Source organism: Ochlerotatus camptorhynchus, unplaced genomic scaffold (genome assembly GCF_037179485.1).
Source record: "Ochlerotatus camptorhynchus isolate MF236.1 unplaced genomic scaffold, CSIRO-AGI_Acam_v1.1 ptg000006l, whole genome shotgun sequence".
Taxonomy (NCBI): Eukaryota; Metazoa; Arthropoda; class Insecta; order Diptera; family Culicidae; genus Ochlerotatus; species Ochlerotatus camptorhynchus.
The window spans coordinates 1,813,764-1,833,046 of NW_027040498.1; the positions used below are offsets into that span (position 1 = coordinate 1,813,764).

The 19,283-nt window shown below is 41.6% G+C and overlaps 1 protein-coding gene across 3 annotated transcripts in view; it reads right to left on the bottom strand.

The window, feature by feature from the left end:
* Positions 1-16,098, bottom strand: part of CRMP (Collapsin Response Mediator Protein) — a 142,467-nt gene extending 126,369 nt beyond the window's left edge. For 2 of the 3 annotated variants that reach the window (XM_065239817.1, XM_065239798.1), the window contains exon 1: positions 15,767-16,098. The gene's annotated coding sequence lies outside the window, so the exon portion shown is untranslated. The remainder of the gene's footprint in view (positions 1-15,766) is intronic. The other variant, XM_065239808.1, reaches the window with a different exon arrangement.
* Positions 16,099-19,283: the final 3,185 nt, after the last annotated feature.

Consider the following 19,283-nt stretch of genomic DNA (forward strand, 5'->3'; position numbering starts at 1 on the left):
AATACCGGTTGCGGTTCTAAACCGGATCCACTACCCCCAGCATGGTCTTGCTGTATAGCTGTGCACTTACTGACTGAGCTAATTGAGGCCCCGAGGAAAAATACGTCTAGCAAGTTAATCGGGCTTTTATGTGAGGTCAACGAAGTGTTAAACGCCCTTAATGACGGTTCGTGAGGGCATATCCCGTAACTAGTTAAGATGCCCCATAATCTGAATATTACAACGTTCGTTCATTCGGTAATGAACTACATTCGAGCACATTAGGAATATTTCATAACAAAAGGCACACATTCTACGATTTCCCGCATCGATTCAAAACAGACGCCTTTTGCCTTTTCCTGCTCTCGGACGCAAATGAGTCTCCGTAGAGTGATATCAAAATAATCATCCACCCGACCGAAACCCATTTTTAATTGAACTTTCATGTCTTTGCACACACACAAATTCGAGTAGCCCGAGAGTGTTAAGCCGGTTGTCGGCTAGAAAAACAACAAAAGTACAGTAACCCTTCCATGCACGCGGTGGGTGGTATCGTTCACCCAACACTATTTCTCGGCTGCCCATTAACAAATTGTGCTCGATTTTCTGTAATTGATTGATGTACAAACGAGAAACAGCGGTGGGTGGTCGGTACCACCCACCGCATATATGGATGGGTTACTGTATAGACACAAACTAAAAATACTTTTTCCCATACGGATGCATTGTTGTTCTAAGGAAAATTGGTCGAGCAAAAAATTACCCGTTAATGTCGGCACATTATTTAGGCCTCCAAGTCTTCGTTGTCGTTCGAATGTCAAAACTCAAGAGAGTGTGTGTGTATCTTTGTAGACTAGGAAAAACAAAAATACTCACCCGTCTAGCAATAGGGAAAATTTGACGCACTTCTCCACCCAACTTTCGGCGTGCGTGATGGATGTTAGAGAGATGAAAACATGCCGAGGGAGCAAACTCTCTACTCCCTCTCACCACTGCATCGATTATCGCATATCTGCATGTGCTGTGGGGAATTTTTTTGTGAATGTCAATAGAGGTTATACACGGCCGATGAGAGTATCTCAAAATTGAGGCAAATTCATCTCAAAATAGCAAGAACTGGGGTTATTCAGCGGATGGGTTAAATTTTCTTAAATTTTCCATAAAAATGGGTTCGAATATCAGGTGAATCGATGACAATTTTACTCGGTATACGAGTATACTAATAGGCTGAGTAAAATGTTCATTGATTTCCCTGATATTCGAGCCGGATTTTGAGAAACATCGAGGAAAATTTAGCTCATCCACTAAATTCCAGTTAAATTCGGCTCAATTTTGAGCTACCCTCATCGTCAGTGGAGTGGTCTATTTAAAAACCAACATTTGTTTTGATGACCAAATTACTAGGAGTATGCGTTTTATATAAGGTTTAGACGAAATAAAACGAAATTCGAAACTCGAAACATCGCCATAACTTATTCGTTTCTGTACGAGTAAGAATAAGTTGAACGTGGAAGGAACACAGAATTCAGCTCACCAAAATCGGTAACATTTTATCAGGATCTTGAACAGCTGAGAAAGTCTATAAATTTAAAATTACCGTCTCATCTACGAAATCAATAAAATCTTCAAATTTTGAATTGAATGGACCAACCACCGACTCAAGCGACTGAAGTCATCCAAACGAACTGCCTTGAAGACATTTTGTAAACTTCGAACGGATGCATCAAAGAGTAAGTACAACCTCGTTAACAAACAGTATAAGCAACTCAACTAGCAGCTTTATCAACATTCAAAGTGTTTTTAATGTTACTTCATACGCGAAGTCATTACTGTAACTTACATATTGAAATCTTAAAACTAAAAACTAAAACTAAATCTTATCTAGGTTTAAAGGGAATTAATCGTTGCAATTGAGGATTGCAACGATTTTTGCCTGAAATTATTAATTATATTGTTGGACATTTGTGCTAAAGTCTCAGCATTAGAAATTCTATGTACTTCGGTAGTAATGTACCAGGGAGGCAACTTCAAAATCATTTCAGAATTCTGAATCTTTTGAGGTGCTTTTTTCCTGGTCGTGCAACAACTAGACCATATTGGCACAGCGTAAAGCATGGCCGGTCTAAAAACTTGTTTAAATATGAGAAGTTTATTCGTCAGGCAAAGTTTGGATTTCCTGTTTATAAGAGGATACAAACATTTTATATATTTGTTACATTTGGCTTGAATGCCCTCAATGTGATCTTTAATAGTTATTTTTTGGTCAAGTACTAATCCAAGATATTTCACTTGGTTTGACCAGGAAATTGGAACTCCGTTCATAGTGACTATGCGACTACTATTAGGTTTCAAAAACGAAGCTCTAGGCTTATGTGGAAAAATTTTAAGTTGAGTTTTGGAAGCGTTGGGAGAAATCTTCCATTTTGGTAAATAAGAAGAGAAAATATCTAAACTTTTCTGCAGTCTGCTGCAAATAACACGAAGACTTCTGCCTTTGGCGGAAATGCCTGTGTCATCAACGAACAAAGATATGTGGCAACCCTGAGGCAAATCAGGGAGGTCCGAAGTGAAAATGTTATACAATATAGGCCCAAGAATGCTACCCTGAGGAACTCCTGCACTAACAGGTAGTCGATTAGATTTTGAATTTTGATAATTTACCTGCAGAGTTCTGTCAGTTAAATAATTTTGAACTAATTTCATAATATAGAGTGGAAAATTAAACTTTTTCAATTTAGCAATCAAACTTTCAAACTAAACACTGTCGAATACTAAGAGAGCCGCTCTTAGGAAGTTCACCAAGCACCGCACACTATCCCTTCAACGTGACTATGTCAGGATCAATCACGCATACAAACGAGTTGCGAAACGGTGCTTTCTTCACTATCGACGTGGATTGCAGAGAAAGCTTAAGTCACGTCCCAAGCAGTTTTGGAAGTTTGTCAACGAACAACGTCATGAAGTTGGTCTGCCGTCGTCTATGACACATAATGGTAACGTGGCCTCATCTACGCAAGATATCTTGAAAAGTCACCAGCTGTATCCACCCAGCACATCTGAAATCGAGCAAGTGTGGGTGCAACTATCGTTCGAGGGCATGTGCATTTTCGTCTGTGTCGTTTACTTCCCTCCGGACCGCATCAACGATGATGAACTTATCGACAAACATCTTTGCGCGATTGATTGGGTCGTCTCACGTATGGACGCTAGAGACAATATTCTCATCCTCGGCGACTTCAATCTGCGTGAAATCAGCTGGCGAGTCGATTCGAATGGATTTTCGTACCCCGATTGCCGTTATTTGAATTTTGGACGAACAACCACATGTCTTCTGGATGGATACAGCACCGCTAACCTGCAGCAGATAAATGTGGTACCTAATAGCAACAACCGCATGTTAGACCTCGCATTTGTCAGTGAAGACCTCCGACCCAATTGCTCTGTAACACAAGCTCCTCATCCTCTAGTCAAAGACTGCATGCATCATCCAGCTCTACTGCTGTCTCTGAACAACTGCACTAATTGCCAGTTTCAGGATACTACCGAAGAGGTGCTTTTGGATTTCAACAAAGCTGATTTCGATGGCATGAATCTTTTCCTATCGAGTATAGACTGGAACACTACGTTTCGTGATTGTGACACCGATTTGGCGGCGTCGACCCTTTCGAACATCGTATTCTACGCTATTGACCAGTACGTGCCGACAAAGACCAACCCTGAGAAGGCTTTCCCAATCTGGAGCAACACACGCTTGAAACGTCTCAAAACGGCTAAAAGGCGTGCCTTAAGGAAGTTCATTCGACACCGAACCGCAAGAAACAGAGCACGCTACACCAAAGCAAACAAACGCTACAAGATCCTTAACAAACGCCTATTCAATTCTTATCAAGAGAGGTTGCAGCGAAGTCTCAAACTCAATCCTAAAAGCTTTTGGAAATACGTAGATGGCCAGCGGAAAGAAGTGGGACTTCCCTCCACTATGCGTAATGGTGACACAGAAGCTTCTGCCCTTGACGACATCGCTGACTTGTTTAGGAAACAATTTAGCGGAGTTTTTTGCAATGACCCAACTAGCCCGCAGGATATTGTTGATGCCGTGAGTAATGTGCCTGTACTTCCTCCGCTTGGTGAACTTCCTCCGATATCAAGTGACACGGTGCTTTCCGCTAGCAGACGATTGAAAAATACTACCGGAGTCGGCCCAGACGGTATCCCGTCTATAGTGCTGAATAAATGCATCCACTCTCTTTCAGCACCTCTCGCTACTGTGTTCAACCTCTCATTGGAATCAGGCGTGTTCCCGACTATTTGGAAGGAATCGTACGTGTTTCCTGTACATAAGAAAGGTTGTAAGCAAACAGTTTCAAACTACCGTGGCATAGCCGCTCTATGTGCAACCTCAAAACTCTTCGAGCTGATTGTTCTGGACTTCCTTTCACACGGCTGCTCGCACTACATCTCGGAAGATCAACACGGCTTTATGCCCAAGCGCTCTACTACCACAAACTTAACCACGTTCACTTCATTTCTTGCTCGCTCGATAGAGCGTGGCTGCCAAATTGACGCAATCTACATGGATTTGTCAGCAGCTTTTGACAAGATGAACCACGAAATCGCTCTGGCCAAGTATGATAAATTAGGCGCTGATGCTAGGCTACTCAAATGGCTACGTTCATATCTGATGGGGCGTAACATGCGTGTACGGCTCGGCAACCAGTTTTCAACTTCGTTTCCTGTTACATCCGGTGTACCGCAAGGAAGTCATCTGGGGCCATTTCTGTTTTTGTTGTTTATGAACGACGTCAACTCAGTTCTAAGGTGTCACAAGAAATCCTATGCAGACGACTTCAAGATTTATGCGATCATCGAGAAACTAGACGATGCCGAGTTCTTACAACATCAGTTCGAAACGTTTGCTGATTGGTGCAGAAGAAATCGTATGGTATTAAACACATCCAAGTGCTCAGTGATTTCCTTCACTCGCAAACGTTCACCGCTCATCCATAACTACAGCTTGTCCGGAGTGTCTCTAGCACGAGAATCCTTGGTTAAAGACCTGGGAGTGCTTTTGGACTCGAAGCTAACGTTTAACGCTCATCTGACATACATCATCTCGAAAGCATCTTCCCAGCTAGGCTTCATATTTCGCTTTGCCAAGCACTTCAAAGATGTATACTGCTTAAAGGCCTTGTACTGCAGCTTGGTGCGACCCATACTTGAATACTCCTCCGTTGTTTGGAGTCCATACTACCAAAATGGAATTCAACGCGTTGAGAAGATTCAACGGAAATTCATCCGTTATGCTCTACGACACCTTCCCTGGACTGACCGTCTGGATCTTCCTAGTTACGAGAGTCGTTGCAAACTCATTCATCTGGACCTACTCAGTGTTAGACGTGATGTTGCAAAAGCTTGCTTTGTCAGTGATCTGTTAACGTCTCTCATCGACTGCCCTTCGCTACTTACACAGCTAAACATAAACATTAGGAGACGTCAGCTACGTACACACGCCTTTTTGTTCATCGATACTTCCAGGACAAATTATGGTTTGAATGAGCCAGTTCGTAGCATGTGCCGTGTGTTCAATCATTGTCAACATGTATTTGACTTTAGTTTTTCACGTGCGTCCAATAGGCAGAATTTCTTGAGATTTATGTCACAGTAGCAATAGTGCGATAGTTCTAAGTTTTAATTGTCATTTGGGTATTTTAACCTGTTGACTGTAACAAATTACAAATAAATAAATAAATAAATAAATATCTGTCAGCTATTCTCTGAAAAATTTGCTAGTGTCTTCACGGACGAGAGACTGAGTGACGACCATGCCCGACTGGCTGCCAGTTACGTACCACTCTCTGGCCAAACCATGAGCAGAATTGACATCAATCCCGAGATGTTTTTCAGGGCTTCCTCGAAACTCAAGTCGTCGTACAATCCGGGTCCTGACGGAATTCCATCGGCGTTCCTCAAAACGCACTTGGACAGTTTGTTGTCTCCACTGCTGCACGTTTTTCAACGGTCTGTGGACGTCGGAGTTTTCCCATCCTGTTGGAAGCTAGCGCACATGTTTCCAGTACATAAAAAAAGCAACAAACAGGACGTTGGCAACTACCGTGGCATTACTTCGCTTAGCGCGGTTGCTAAATTGTTCGAACTCGTTGTTATGGAACCGTTACTCGCTTTCTGTAAGCCGTATATTAGTATCGACCAGCATGGTTTCATGGCTGGTCGCTCCACTGCCACTAACTTGCTGTGCCTTACTTCCTACATCTCTAACAGTATGTCGGATCGTGCTCAGACGGATGTCATTTATACTGACTTATCTGCTGCCTTCGATCAATTGAATCACCGCATATCAATCGCTAAACTGGACAGGCTTGGTATCCACAGCTGCCTTTTGCAATGGTTTCAGTCGTACCTCACCGATCGCTATCTTACTGAGTTGTCATTGGTGATCACCAGTCCCGTACGTTCGCTGCCACATCCGGCATACCTCAGGGTAGTCACCTGGGACCGCTGATTTTCCTGATTTATTTCAACGACGTGAATCTGGTACTTGAGGGACCACGATTATCTTACGCAGATGACCTTAAACTCTACCTCCGAATTCACTCAATTGAAGACTGTTGCTTCCTTCAACGTCAGCTGAATGGTGTATTCTGAATCGTATGGAGGTCAACCCGTCCAAATGCTCGGTTATCTCTTTTTCGCGCAAGAAAGAGACTATTATGTTAAAGTATGTTTTGTTAGGCACTGAAATTGAGCGCGTCTGCCAAATTAAGGACCTAGGCGTGATTCTGGACACAAAACTCTCTTTCAAGCAGCACATCTCGCACGCCGTCGACAAAGCTTACAGAATTCTAGGGTTTATCTTCAGGATTGCCAAAGACTTCACGGATATCTACTGCCTTAAATCGTTCTACTGCTCCTTGTCTCGCTCCATATTAGAATACTGCTCGGTTGTCTGGACTCCTCACTACAACAACGGTGTCGAAAGAGTTGAGTCTGTTCAGCGACGGTTCCTGAGATATGCGCTACGTAAACTGCCGTGGACGGATCCCTTCCGATTGCCTAGCTATGAAAGTCGTTTGCAAGTGATCCATCTGGAGCGCCTATCGGTCCGAAGAGATACAGCAAGGGCATTGCTAATTGCGGATATTTTGTAAGGACGCACCGATTTCCCTGTCCTTCTTGAGCAAAATTGACATCAATGTTGAACCCCGAGCCCTGTGGAATAATTCAATGCTGCGCCTGCCCATACAGCGAACTAATTACCCAACAAACATTGGAAGCCGAATGAGAGCTTATTCAGGCAAAAATATGCTTCTTCAGCTAAAAAATAGCTTATTCAGCCCTTAATCAGCACAAATTGTTTGTTGGGTATAGCATGTTCGGTGCAATCGGTGGTTTACAAAGAATCTTCAATAGGGTCTCCGCACTGTTTGATTTTGACCTGACCTGCCAGCTGCTTCGTCGGAGGTTTAGTTCGTTTTTTTCAAGATCAGTTTAGTTTGTTTAGTAATGTTCCTTTTTTCGAGATGACTATCTATGTACTTATTGATGTTTTGTTTTAGTACTTTTCATGTTTAGTTTAAGTTACATCATTGGGGCAAATAACGCCTGTTGATGTTCAGTCATATAAATAAATAAATACTTTTTCTATGTCTAGAAGAACAACTCCAGTTGAGTGGCCTTCAGATTTGTTTGAACGAATTAAATTGGTAACTCTTAAGAGTTGATGAGTAGTTGAATGCCCATGGCGAAATCCAAACTGCTCATCTGCAAAAATTGAGTTCGTATTGATGTGAAGCATCATTCTATTTAAAATTATCTTTTCAAAAAGTTTACTTATTGAAGAAAGCAAACTTATTGGACGGTAACTAGAAGCTTCAGCTGGATTTTTATCCGGCTTCAAAATTGGAACTACTTTTGCATTTTTCCATTTATCAGGAAAGTATGCCAAATGAAAACATCTGTTAAATAATTTTACCAAGAAAGACAAGGTACTCTATGGGAGTTTTTTTGATGAGGATATAGAAAATTCCATCATCACCTGGAGCTTTCATATTATGAAACTTTTTAGCTATAGACCTTACTTCGTCCAAATCAGTCCCCCAGGAGTCATCAAAAATATTTTCCCGAGAGAAAATATTCAGATAATCCCGAGCAACCTGATTCTCAATAGGACTAGTAAGACCCAAACTGAAATTATGGGAACACACGAATTGCTTAGCAAGTATGAACTCTCGAAAAGTTAAGTAGTTCGTCTTCATTATCTTTAAGAGATCGAGCATTCCTATTTAAAATATTTAATGCTTTAAAATCCATTACTGAATTTCAAAGTCATGACAATATTGTTTGCAAATTTTACTCCAGTTTGAATAGCATCAAACATGGAGTTAGATTTAAGCATATCAGAAATCATGTCAATTAATGATTTCTGTAAAAATTCCATTTTAGGAGCAGTAATGCTTCCCAAGTCAAAATTTTCAAAATTCCCGTTAGAATTACGTTGGTTAGTATTTTGATTTTTACCCGTTGCAATAGCAACATAGGTTGTTCCATTAACTCGCTGAACATTGTTAGCAGCGATGGGAGTAGGTATAGATGAAAAAATTGAAGCAGGGGTGATATTTGTACCTACGGGAACGAATGTAGAATTTGTTCCTCACTGACCGTTGTTAACAGCAGAGTAATTTGTACCTGGTCGGAAACGTGGAGCGTTTCCTACCTGTCGCTTTGCGAGTCTTACATTCCCAAAAATTGGATTTGTGGTTTTCACCACAATTTGAACATTTCAATTTCTTAGGATCATCACCACAATTCATGCATTTAGCTGGCATGTAGCAATTTTTAATTCCGTGACCCCATACCTGGCACTTACGACACTGGGTGAGGTTTTGAAAATTTCCTCCAGTCTTCCTGAAGTGTTCCCACTTCACTCGGACATGGAGCATAAGGCTAGCTTTTTCTAAGGCCTTAAGGTTGTTTAGTTCACTAGACTTGAAGTGAACTAAATAAAAATCATTAGAAATCCCGTTGCGTGAATTGCCAGGACGGGATTTCATTTTCATTTTGATTACTTGGAGTGGCACAACTCCAAGTATTTGGCCAGTTCATCTTTGATCTGATCCATGGATTCATCACTGGGCAGTCCTTTCATGACAACCTTGAACACACGTTCAGTTTTGGTGTCGTAAGTAAAAAATTTGTGCTTCTTCTCAGTAAGATACTTGAGAAGACATTTAAATCCGTCCAAGGTTTCAGCCAATACGCGGCATTCACCCCGACGTCCAATTTGTAGTGAAAACTTAACTTTCACGAAGTTCAAAAGTTCCATGCGAAGAGCATGGAAATCGGAAGTGGTTATCACCAGTGCTGCAAAATTTCGACACTAAAAACTGATAATAACAAAACAACCCTGGTCACTCATTTCAGCAGAGAGTCACCATCAGTAGCAATCAATATCAATTGTCAGTGATATTACTATCAGTGACGATGATGTGCAGTTTTTTCATTTGCTGAATTACTATCGAAATCAAATTAATTTAGCAAAACAGTTACATAGAACCATCAAAGTGAATACGAATCATCATCATTATCAGCCTGGAGAACAATAATGTGACACAGAATGCGCAAATTCACAGTTTTTTCACCAAGGGAATCTTTGTCACTGACAAAGAAAAGAGTAAGATTTTGACAAAGGAAATTTTGATTTTCAGTTCTATCAGTGTTGCTGCTGAAATGAATTTTGTCTATATCCACTGAAGTTTTCTCAATAAAAATGACAAATCGCAGCACTGGTTATCACAATAGGGGAAATCTTTTCCTTCTTGGCATTAAGCCGGGAAAGTTTACTAGAATTTTTCTTTGATGATGGATCATTCTCATCATCCGTGAGCAAATCAAATTGATTACTCAAATTAATTTCATCAGAAGATTATGCCCCTTTATTTTGCGTTTAGGCGCCATGGCGGCAGTAAATTTTTATCCAAATCGACTTCCAAGCAGATTACTATAAGAATCTGAAGGATCGAAGAGCAATTTTCCAAATCGATATCCAAGAAGGATTACCTCGGGTAGGGTCCAAACAAGGATCGAAGAGGAATAAGAGTTGAACAAGGTAGAAATTTTAAATTTGTTGTAGCTTTAGGTAGTAGTAACACTTCCTTTAGCAAAAAGCAAATAGATCCGCACGGCAAGAGAGCACGATGTGGACTGATTATTATGTTATTGGTTAGTTGTGTGCTATAACAAGTTAATACTCGAGCAGAAAATGAAAACAAAATGAAAACTATGTTTGATATTTTGATATAAGCGTTCGTGATGTCATATTTTGCCTACCGTGTGGTCGATCGTGTCCCAAGCGGGCTGAATTCATCGCACTGCGGAAGAAAGCAAGCCAGCCGAGACAGCAGAAAAAGAAGCAACTACCCGGAATCGATCTGGAAAATGATTTTCCTCCAACCGAAGGACGCGCACCAAATCTTCCTCCCCTTCCGCTGTCCAGAAGGCAGTATAGGAATTCGACGCAAGCCGAACCAAGCAGCACTCCTCCAGGATTCTGGGGAACCCAGCCTGGCGCTGTACCATTGGTCCCTCCAACCGATGGTCTGACGCATGTAATCAGTCATCTGACAACGCTTGTCAGTGAAATGCAAAAAATGATGGTGCAAATGATGCACTTCATGACGAACTTTCACGTTCACCATCAACGCCCTTAATTGGAACGCCCATTCAGTGGCGAGAAAACAGCCGGAAATCGTAGATTTCCTGCGACAACATAACATCGATGTCGCGTTTCTAACCGAGACGTATCTCAAGTCGGAGGTCAACTTTAGCCTGCCAATTCACACAATTGCTAGACTGGACCGAGTTCGAGCACAGAGAGGTGGTGGCGTTGCCATTGCCATCAGGAGAGGACTGGAGTACAGGATGCTGCCTGACTTTCGTCTATCGTTCGTGGAAGCCATTGGAGTCGAGCTGGCATCGTCGGATGGTCTCATCACACTCATTGCCATCTACTGTCCTGCCCAATGTAAGGAGTCGGATGGAACAATCGATCGTCTCAAGAATGAAATCCAGAAGTTGACTCGTCGGAAGGGTAAGTTTATCCTCGCCGGTGATCTCAACGCACGCCACTCGCTGTGGGGCAATGCAAGAAGTAACAAGAACGGAGCAGTGCTGGCCACGGACCTGCAGGCGGGACGTGGTCCTCCATCCGGACTCGCCTACCTTCTACTCACCAGCCGGTGTCGGATCCACCCTCGACATCGTTCTCACCAACATGGCGGATGGTTGCTCTGAGCCCCGTGCCATTACCGGTCTGTCATCCGACCACCTACCGGTGGGTGGTTTTCGAGATGAATCAAACCATCAACCAACGTCAGCAGCATCGTAGGCGAAACTATCATCGAGCGAACTGGCTTCAACTCCAGCGGCTTATGGAGGATCGAGTGGTCGAAAATCCTGCGTTAACGACGACGGAAGAAATCGACGGCGTGCTGCAAGCGCTCTCCGATGACATAGGCGAAGCGGAACAACGGTTCATCCCGACAACCCCGGTGACATGTAAGTTTACCAACCTTGATGATGAGACCAAGCGTATAATTCCTCTTAGGAATTGTGTTAGGAGGCAGTTCCAAAGAACGCAAAACGTTAGTAGGAAAGTTTTATATAATAAATTAAACAAAATTATTGCCATTAGGCTAGAAAAACTTAGGAACAGGCAGTTTGCAAAAGACCTTAGTAGTTTACCAAATTACTCTAGGCCCTTCTGGCGTTTAACAAAAGTGCTTAAAAACAAACCAAAGCCCATGCCGCCTCTTAGAGTTGATATGAGGTTCACATAACAGCCGTCGAAAAGGCGAACTCCATTTCTCAACATTTTATGGCTTCGCATAATCTGGGTCGAGATATTGTCAGCCCGATGGAGGGTCCGGTGCTTGAGAGCGTCTACCAGCTAGCTACTGAGCCTAGCGAGCTTCCGGAAAATCACACTTGATGAGCTGGTGAACACCATCAAGTCGACGAAGAACATGAAGGCACCGGGTTTCGACGGACTCTTCAACATTGTCCTGAAGAATTTGGGACCGAAAGCGCATACTCTTCTGGTGAACGTCTTCAATCGCTGTCTGGAGCTTGGACACTTCCCAGCTACCTGGAAACGGTACAAGGTGGTACCGATACCGAAGCCGGGAAAGGATCCTACCAACCCGTCAAGCTACCGTCCGATCAGTTTACTTTCCTCGCTTAGCAAGTTGTTTGAAAAACTCATTTACGCCAGACTCCTCGAGCACACCGAGGCGAACGACATCCTACTGGACGAGCAATTTGGATTCCGACGAGGTCACTTGACGGTGGACCAACTCAAGCTTGTCTCAAACCTCATCAATCAGGCAAAGTCGGTCTTGAAGACAACGGTCATGGCGATACTGGACATCGAAAAGGCATTCGATAACGTGTGGAACGATGGCTTGGTGCACAAGCTTCTGCAATTTCGTTGCCCCAGCTACTTGGTGAAGATCATCTCAGACTACCTCGACGGCAGGACGTCTCAAGTATGCGTAGGCAGTGCTCTCTCGGAACCGTATGATGTACCCGCTGGTGTCCCTCAAGGAAGCATCCTGGGACCCATATTGTACAATCTGTACACATCGGACATACCGACACTGCCGCAAGGTGGAACACTGTCGCTGTTTGCTGACGATTCGGCAATCAGCTACAAGGGACGAGTAATGTGCACTCTCGTATCGAAGCTCCAAAACGGATTGGATGCCTACACCATATATCTCACCGACTGGAAGATATGTGTGAACGCGGCCAAAACGCAAACCATTGTGTTTCCTGCTATGCGGAACCGACCGGCTCAAATCGTCATCAAAGATAAAGGTTCTGAACGCTGAAACTGAGTCGTCACCCGAAGTACGCTACCTTGGCCTGATTCTCGACAGTAAGCTCCTCTTCCGGTCGCTCGTGGAAGACCGAGTCAAAAAAGGCACCATCATGCTGAAACGTCTGTATCCGATCATCAACCGTCGCTCGAAAGCATCCACCGTCAACAGGCAGATTGTTGCGCCTATGCTGGAGTATGGGTCTCCAGTATGGAAGGGTTGTGCTAAAACACATCGGAAGAAGCTCCAAGTCCTGCAGAACAAGTTCCTGAAGATGATTCTGAATCTGCCTCCGCGCACACGGATAGCCGACGTTCATCGGCTGGCTAATCTCGATCAAATCGACCAGACTTTAAATTCAGAGTACGAAAAAATTAGAAATCTTTACCCATAATTTTGTAAATACTTGGTTTAGTTAAGATTTAATGTAGTTAGATAGGAAATTTAAATTTTAAAATATATCATATGTTCACACTGTAAAATAATAAATACCAATTAGCAAAAATTAGCCAATGGCTTTCAGTAATTTTAGTAAAGAATGAATAACAAATGTTGATCACCTACATTGTAAAACTATGGTAAAACAAAACAACTGAATAAAAATAAATTTAATGTAAATGTAAAAATGGCATTAGCTCATTTTCGCTTCGGAGGTGGTGGCTAGTCCACTCCTTCACACCTAACAAGCAACAATTGACTAGTCGTGGCAAATGAGTAAAAGGTCTTGGTAAAGGAGGCGCCAAGTGTCATCGCAAAGTTCTTCAAGATAACCGCCATCGGGTCGGCTGTCTCGCCGTGGTGGTGTCAAACGTATCTGCGGTCTGATCTACGAGGTGTGCTGAAGGTGTTCCTGGAAAATGAGGTCCGTGATGCTATCACCTACACTAAACACGCCAAGCATAAGTGGCCATGGATGTCCTCTTCAATAAAACGTGCTTACCATCAAGCTTACATCAGTAAAGAGTTGGAATAGAATTTATCTGAGCTTGTTTGTCCATATTCAGAACCACAAGCCCCCAACGACCACACAAAATGCTCTCCAGAGTTTTAGTATTGTAACCAAACTTGGAAGCAGGGGTGCAAGTGATTTTGATTGATTCTCTTAATCAACTTTCTCTTTGAAAAAAAATACTACAAATTTGGTACGCCTACAATTCAAAAACGGAAAGAGTTGAGATAATAGATAATTGATCAATTAAAAGAACTAAATGCGCTTCACATTTATTCCGTCCACTAGCGGTCCTACGTCAAGCTTCCGTTCGTGCCCCTAGGCACAGACCCTTCTACTTTTTTGTAATGTGAATACTCCCAAATTTATTAGGTTGTATCGATCCGGAGAGCTCTCGATAATGATCGAATAGTCCGAAAATACCCGACAGATAACACCGCTAATTGGCTGAACATCCAGACGTGACAGATTTCGCCCGGTCTAGACGGGACCAGTATTCGTTTCGACTAGCCAATTGAAGATCTTCACAGATGCCAACAAGTGGTTGGTGCACATCAAAATGTCCTACGGATTCATACAACTTTGGACATTGAGCAGTATTCGTGCCCGAGGTCGTGCCAGAGAAGTGAGAAGACTACACCACAACCATTTTTTTCAAACCAAGTTTGCTGAACTATTCCGAGAAGAGGGAGAGATCTGCATCAGTGCATCTGAGGTACTGTCTAGGTTGATTTTTTAATAAATGCATTAAATTATACGTTCGTTTCCACAATTTCGTTTGGTCTTAAATTAAAAAAAAAAAATTAAAACTATTTCATTGCTAACCTTCTGGCATTTTTCTTCTCACGACGTTGGGTAAATTTCACCTATTTCGTTCGATAATCAAGTAAGTTGTTTTCACCCATTGAATCCCAGATCGAAATTACCCAAACTTGAGTATCTAAAGTTATCTTAATTTTGGCTTGTCCCACGCAAGCACCGAGTTGGGTGAAAGTCACTTAAAATTAAGTATATATTTTTAACCGTGTACTAACAGACTTATTGCACTACAGCACAGCGAGCTTGTATTTGCACATTGAAATGCGAAGGGATTGAAAATGCACCCTCGTTTAATTTTTTATGAAAAAACAAATTCAAATATCGAAAATGCTTTAGACTCTGAAGTGGAATGACTTGCATTCAAGATTATCACGTAGATACTTTTCCGGAAGCAATGTTCTGCGTACCTACGGTTAGGCACCAGTCAGTCAGCCAGGGTAGTGGTGTTGAGAGTCTATTTTTCACATGGGTTCAATTAACAAGGAACGGGAGGTGCAAACTATTTTATGATAATGTGGTGCCGGAGAAAACGTTGCTACGGTTGTGCTTTGCAGAAAAGTCACGGGAGCGTAACCAACATTGGGTGTAGTTCTTTTTTTTCATCATTCAACTTCCATCCACGTCGTCTGCTGGGGGAAGCAGCGGCCTGTGCTGTAGCATAATAATTCCGGATTGTCAGTCAGTAGGTAGAACGTGAAGAGGGGAAGATTCCGAGCGAAACTGTTTTGCAGCCGCGTGCAGTAGTTGCTCTGATGGGCGGTGGGCTGTTAATAAAATAATTGGCAACAGAATCAGAGATAGGGTGGGATCAATGCTCTGTTCTTGGGTGCCTCGTTTTGGCCGTTCAATGGTTTCGTCTTTTTCACTTGATCCTGAACCACAATAATCCACTGCCCGTCTGTACATCATATCGATTCCACATGTTTCGTATGGTTTCTGGATGAACTTTTTTCTCTCATAAATCGCATCTTTTCCCACCCCGTTCACTAATCCACACTTTAACTAAACCCAGCGATCTTTCTTTTTTTCCTTTTATGCAGTGATTATAAAATTTTCACACAATTATAATTGCTTCATTCACTGCAACTTTGTATCTCCATTACATTTCAATGCGACTCTTCTTCACCTTAGACTTTGCGACTTTCTTTTCCTCAACGGGGAAAAAATGCAGATTATCACTTTGAATTTAAACACTATTCACTTGGACCACGATGAAAAGTTCACTTTTTCGACCCCACACTTGGCAGAGTAATTCACTGGTATACTGTCTACGGATTTTGGCTGCGCTGTTGCTGTTGCTGTTGCTGTCGCTAGTACATATATGTATAGTCGATGCAGACAGAGACGGGAAAGAGAAAAATCTATCTTTATAATTTCACCAGCAAAGTGGGCAACGAAAAGCACGCTAACCACGGATTAGAACACTTCCACACGCGTCGCCGGAAAACAACGAACTGAAGAAAGCGTGATCCAACGACGACGACGGCGATGTGGTGAATTGCATGAGTGATTGGACGAGGGTCCGTCCGTAAATTGGAATTTAGGTAATCAATTTCCAAAAATTTATAAGCCAATAGAAGTTAACAATAAATCGGTTATGTTTGGGAAAAAACTGTCTAGCCTATGGTAGGCACCGTTTATGGACGGACTTTTGATTTGGAATAAAGTGAGTGCCTTTGGTTACCGCTCACTCACCCACACAGACTAATGCCCCGTTCGAATGAAGTAGGGTGGTGTCGGGAGGAAAATCCATTTCCCCCATTGTTTGGTTTCAGCATGCGAAAAAGGAAGAGGAAGAGAGCATGCGCGTTGCTTTTGGCTCTCCTATGGTTATAGAAAAAAATAATGGTTTTTGCTGAGAGCTTGGAATGGAAGTTGGTATGTGTGAGACAGCGCATCGAGAGTGAATTAATTTGTTGGTTTGTTTTGTTTGGGTGATGTACATTTGCCGGGCGGCAGTTGATGTCATTCGATTGATGTAGGGGCCTTTACGTTCAACAGGGGTAATTGCGGAGCGGTTGAACGGCGAGAAAATTGAAGCGCAATTTTGTGGAATTCTCTAGTACTTTTTCAAATGGACGTAAGTGACTTTTGACACGAACCGAGCAAAACGGGTTTGATGTTTCATGCGGAAATGTTTAAACCTCATTTTAAAAATACTGGTAGAATTCCAATATCGTTTCCACATGCTAAACATTATTTTGACGCGCTTTAATGAAATAATCTTCAATCGCCCTTTTGCTTTCGCAACTATTACTTACGCTCCCTCAGATTCGTCGTTTTGACATTTATGTTGTGTGATACGTCAAGCCAGTTAAGACTGTTTATCTAAAAACAGTTACGTCCAGCGAATCCAAACACATAAAGCAACGAACGATACAGACAAAACGGTTGCTACGACTTAGAAATGGGCGATGTCGATGCGATTTTTACAGAATCGATTTTTTGGCCACGAAAAATCGATTTTTTTCATCCGATCTTTTTCTGTTCGATATTTGACAGAATCGATTTTTCAAAGATGATATCGATTTTTTATTCATTAAAATTTTTTTTTAAAGGCGTTTAAAAAAACAAAACGCCTAAATTACCAAAGGAGAGAAAAATCGCCCAACTCTGTCAAAAAACCCGAAAACTTATCCATTGTGCGCCAGCCTTAACCCAGCGCTGCTAAAGCACTCTAGTAAAAGTGTGGACGACTGTCACCAAAAAACTGAAAAAAAGTTGTTGCAATCGAGCAACGCAGTGTATTTAGACAGTTCATTGGAACTACTTTTGACAGACGTCCATACTTTGACTAGAGGGCTTTAAGCGCTGCCGCTCTGCCCTACACGGAAAGACGATATTACTCAAAATCGAGATGAAAAGTACTTAAAAATAATTAAGAGATGAACTAGCCTCAGGCTAAAAATCTCTAAAATAAAGAAAAAAAAAAAAAAAAAAACTTAAAAATAAGTACTTCTCTAGCACTACTGTTTTGGATACAATTTTGTTTTCATTGATGAGTACTTTAAACTTAATCTTGAAGTACAACAATAACTCTCGCTCTTCGTTAATTGTACTCAAACAGTAGTCTTGAGAGAGTTCTTATTTTTGCGGACGTTTCATCTCGATTTTGAGTTGTTTCATTTTCCACGCTATGAATGTATCCAAAATCAAGTGTTGCGATTGCACTTGGATTTGGATGAAAAATCACGCGTGCGCCATTCGCATTTTGGTTTGTTTTTTTTTTGTCGCCTGGCGGAAGCAACAGATCTTAGTTAATGTTGTTCGGAAAAATTAGAATAACTTAATAACGGACTATACAATGTGGTAAGTTTACATTGCTCATAAGGAAATTAAAAAAAATATATTGAAATTTTGATTTTCCAGGATCCCAGGAGATATGCAATGGTGTCCGGATCTGATGATGGAAGTTTCCCGTGTACCGCTGGGCATACGTTGCAACCCGAATAGAAATTTACATTAGCCCAACGTTTGATTCTGATGTCTACATCAGCATCGAAATCAAATGTATGCCTGATGTCAAACATTAGAAAACATTATGATTTAGTTGTATTTAAGCAACGTAACATGGTGTATACATCAGAAATTTTGGAACAAAATTTTGCCATTCTAATGTCGGTCTGACGTCAAAAATTTCAATCTATTGACATTAGAACCAAACGTTTTAAGGATGTTTTCAGATGTAAAAAACGTTAGAACTAAACGTTGTTCGGATGTTTTTAAATGTAAACGTTTTCTGATGTTTTCTAATGTAGATGTTTCCTGATGTTAGAAACAAACGTTTTTGGATGTTTTCAGATGTAAAAAACGTTAGAACTAAACGTTTTTCGGATGTTTTTATATGTAAACGTTTTCTGATGTTTTCTAATGTAGAGGTTTCCTGATGTTAGAATCAAACGTTTTTTGGTTGTTTTCGGATGTAAAAAACGTTAGAACTAAACGTTGTTCGGATGTTTTTATATGTAAATGTATTCTGATGTTTTCTAATGTAGATAATGTGATGTGATGTTTTCTAATGTAGATGTTAGAACCAAATGTTTTAGGGATGTTTTCGGATGTACAAAACGTAAGAACCAAACGTTGTTCGAATGTTTCTATATGTATATGTATTGTGATGTTTTCTTATGTAGATAATTCCCGTTACTAGAACCAAAAGTTTTTAGGATGTTTTCAGGTGTACAAAACGTTACAACGAAACGTTGTTAGGATGTTTTCAATTGTGCCTCGTGGTTGTTGTTCACTGATGTTTTCAGATCGCACTATGTACGACGTTATGAAATTAAAATCGATAGTCACGTGTGGTGTTTTTCGATGTTCAATTGGAACGATAATACAACACATTATAATTAGAAACATGATCGTGTAAACACTACACACCATTGTTGTTAGATAACATCATAAAAATGCGTACATGATAGTCATTGCTTAAGCTCCCGTTTCCCACCAGTCAGTTAACTGACCTTAGCTAACCTAATATCATTGCGGCAACTCTCTATGCGGCAGGGGAACTATGCCATTAGCGCGCTAAGAGTTATTAGACCACTGACATAGGCGCCAATTCGTGGGTGACGAGGCACTTGGTGACATTACAGCGAGCTTGACGATTGTTGCAGCATTTTTTAGCGATCTACCGGACAATT